We start from the raw sequence: 3,842 nt of genomic DNA on the forward strand, positions 1-3,842 counted from the left end.
TGTCTCGCCTCGCTCCATTTCTGACTGGTATGAAGGCAGGATCCTGGGGGAGGGACGGGCGTGAGCGAGAGTCAGGTGTGGCTGGGGCTACGGAAGTGTGTGGCAGACTGGCAGTCGTGGCGCTCCGTCCAATGTTCGCTGTGACAAATTCCTGTAGGGTATCAAATCTATTTTTTAGTTCAGTGTACCTGTTGTTACCTTCTGCTACTGCTTCTGCTAGACTTGTTTGGGTATCCTGCAATGAATCAAAGTTACTTTTTAGTTCGGCATACTTCCTGTTTCCCTCCTCCACAGCTTCCTCGAGACGAGAACGGGTGTCACACAGTCTGCAGACAGGTCTGGAAAAGAAGTCTTCATAGTACTGCTTGGCAAAACGGCCATGGCAGTCTCTGCAAGCTTTCAAATCAGAAGGCATTATTAATAGGTTTAAATCAAAACGAAAACGACAGTTGGAGAGGCTGGAATGAAGGAAATTATGGGATTAGTGGCCGAGTGCCGCCGCGGGTTTTAATCCGGTCCCCTGAGAGGCAGTCCGCACAGGTGTGAGTAGGTGTGTTTATTCCCTTGGGAATAGTAGCCGTATACTCACAGGGAAGCCTGTTGCTGAAATGGCACAGGAGGAGGAGGAGGAGGAGGAGGATAAAAAAGAACAAGAACAAAAAGAACATTAGCAAGAAGAACAAGAAGCAGAAGAAGAGGAGGAGGAGGAGGAGGAAAAAGAGGAGGAGGAGGAGTAGGAGGAGGAAGAGGAGATTGGAAAGTGAAAAAAAAGTAAAAAAAATATGCATAGAAATAATTCCCTTCCTTCCTCATTCCCTCCCTTTCTTTCCTCTCTCCCTTCTTCCCTCCCTCCCTCCCTCCCTCCCTCATCGTTGTATTTACCTCGCTGCTCATTAAGGGGGAATTAGCACCTGGAGACAATGAGAGGGTCGGCCTATCACACACACACACACACACACACACACACACACACACACACACACACACACACACACACACACACACACACACACACACACACGAAAAAAAAATGGAAAACGCAATTACCAAAGAAACAATAGAGATGAACTTGATTTTCTCTCGTGTTTCGTTCAGGATTGATTTGCTTCACTACCTTTTATGACATTTCGTGAAGGCTGCGGTGTGTGGAGGGGTGGGGTGGGGGTCGGGGTGGGGAGAGAAGGAAGGAAGGAAGGAATTGAGAGGCAGAATTGGAAGAGATGAAGAAAAGAAAGAGGAATAAGAAGATGTAAATAGTAGATAGTGATGGAGGGACAGAGGAGGAACGATAGTAGATGGAGAGAAGGGAATGATAAAAAGGATAGAGGGAAATGAAAGATAAGAGAAGGAAGAGACTGAAGGAAAGTTAAGACAGGAGAGCGAAGAGGAGGATTAAAATAAGATACACTAACAAAATATAAGGAAAAATTTAGGCCTACACGTGTTTGTCCATGTACAGAATATGCCTAATTATTTCCACCTATCATCGCCATCTATAAACCTGTCTACTCTTCTCTTAATTCCTTCAATATTGTGACGCGTTTCCATATTCCTTCTGGTGACTATTTGGTGGTTTTATACAGCTACAGAAACTCATGGGGGGGATTAGAATAGTAATGACTGTGGCCATTCATCTTCTGATCTATATAGACTCTTCCTAATGTCTGTGAAATGGTCTAGTCGTAGCAAATGTTCAAGGTAAAAATGTGTCCCAGTACTGAAGGGGTTGAGGCTCCCTAATGACTCACCACTAACAACCTGATTACTGAGACCATTCCAGTCATTTATATATTCACGAGAACCATTTTTTTTCTATTTTTTAATACAACTTTTTTTTTTATTTAGTTTTCAATCCTAATTTTAAGCGTTTTTCCAATTCGCGAGAACCAAATCCGTAATCTGCTTTGAATCTAATTTTTATCTAATTTCAATCCCAATTTTAAACTTTCTTCCTGTATTTGAGAACCCCATTCTATTTTGAATCTAACATTTTTTTTTATCTAATTTGAATCCTTTTTTTAAACTCTTTTCCTGTATTCGAGAACACTGTATCTATTTCTAATCTAACTTGTATCTAATTTGAATCCTATTGTTGATCTCTTTTCCTGTATTTGAGAACTAATTCCTTTGTCTATTATGGATCTAACTTTTTAAATTTTTATTTGAATGCTAATTTTGAACTCGTCCTGTACTCGAAAACTCCATATCTGTTTTGAATTTAGCTTTCATTTTTTTTCTTATCTAATTTGAATCATAATTTTGTACTCTGCCTATGCTCGAGAACCAATTCCTGTAACTATTATGGATCTCACATTTTTTGTTTAATTTAAATCTTATTGTTTAACTTTTTTTTCCTGTATTTGAGAACCCCTTACCTATTTTGAATTTAACCTTATTTTGATATCTAATTTGAATCTTATCTTTGAACTCTTCCTATTCTCGAGAACCAATTCCATTTTCTATTATGAATCTAACTTTCTTTTCTTTTTTTTTCTAATGTAATTTGAACCCGTAACTTCTTGTCCTTCCATGATTACTGACACTGACTTATCATCGCCCTTGTGTCTCTAAAGCCTCTTAAGATAAAACCTGACTTAATCTAACCTAACTTAACCTAAAAATCAGATCGCCTCATCATTGACACACCTCTCCTTTCACTATAGAAGACCTGCACACCCTTACAAGTAATATTTCCCGCTATGAAAGTGATATGATTAAGAAAAAAAGAAAGAAGAAATGAGATGGTACCATTTTAGCCACGAAGTCAGACAGAGAACTGTGACAAAACTGCAAAGGCTGAGAGGGCACTGGAGGAAACTCGTGTGGCGATAGAAGTCATGTATTTTTAGTCAATCTTCTCTGCACTGACCACAATAGACACTCATTCCTTCTTTTTTATTACTTATACAATGTAGGTTTTCACGGGAATTTCTGGGCTATAGGGGATACTTTTTGTGGTACCTCCTATCTCAAAGCCCACCCGCTAGGAAACCGTTACCCCGAGTGAGGAAAGCCCAACCTACACTCGGACCGTGGACAGGATTCGAACCCGTGCACTTGGAGACCCCTCGGACCCCAAAGCACGCATGGTTCCACTGTACCACGGCGGGCCCACAACAACCAGAACTGCAAGGCGGAGGGACGAGAGGAGACAGCTTGACAAAGGAATGTAGAAAAGAAGCTCGCATCGTGTATGGGAGAAAGAAAGGGATGGGGGAGGTGAAGAGTTAATGCTACACCTTATTGGAAATCCTTCTTTGGTGTATAAAGTGATGGAAGAAGAGGAAAGGAAGGATGGAGGAAAGTATAGAGGAATAGGGAGGGAAGGAGTGAGAGTGAGAGAAAGAGATAGATAGGAAAGAGTGAAAAGAATGAAAAAAAATGAAAGGAAAGTAGGAAAAAAAGGAATATGCGAGTAGAGGGAGAGAGAGAGAGAGAGAGAGAGAGAGAGAGAGAGAGAGAGAGAGAGAGAGAGAGAGAGAGAGAGATGCAAGAAAGGAGTAAATGTATTCAGAAAAAGAAAAAAAAATGTATGTTTTCAATAAGAGAGAGAGAGAGAGAGAGAGAGAGAGAGAGAGAGAGAGAGAGAGAGAGAGAGAGAGAGAGAGAGAGGAGCCAAAATACCACACAAACACACCACAAACACCGCCTCTTTCAAAGCCAGCCAGCCCATAAACCACGAGGCGGACAGCACAACCCACATAGACCCCTCTAATTGAAAAGCCAAGCCGAGAGAGACAGTTGAGCAGCGCCACACGAACACGGGACATTTGGCTCAACTCTCTCCGAAGACGAGTGACAAGAGGAGAATCGTGTCCTTGGAGCTATACAGTGCAAATAAC

The sequence above is a fragment of the Portunus trituberculatus genome, chromosome 34 (genome assembly GCF_017591435.1).
Source record: "Portunus trituberculatus isolate SZX2019 chromosome 34, ASM1759143v1, whole genome shotgun sequence".
NCBI classification, from domain to species: Eukaryota; Metazoa; Arthropoda; class Malacostraca; order Decapoda; family Portunidae; genus Portunus; species Portunus trituberculatus.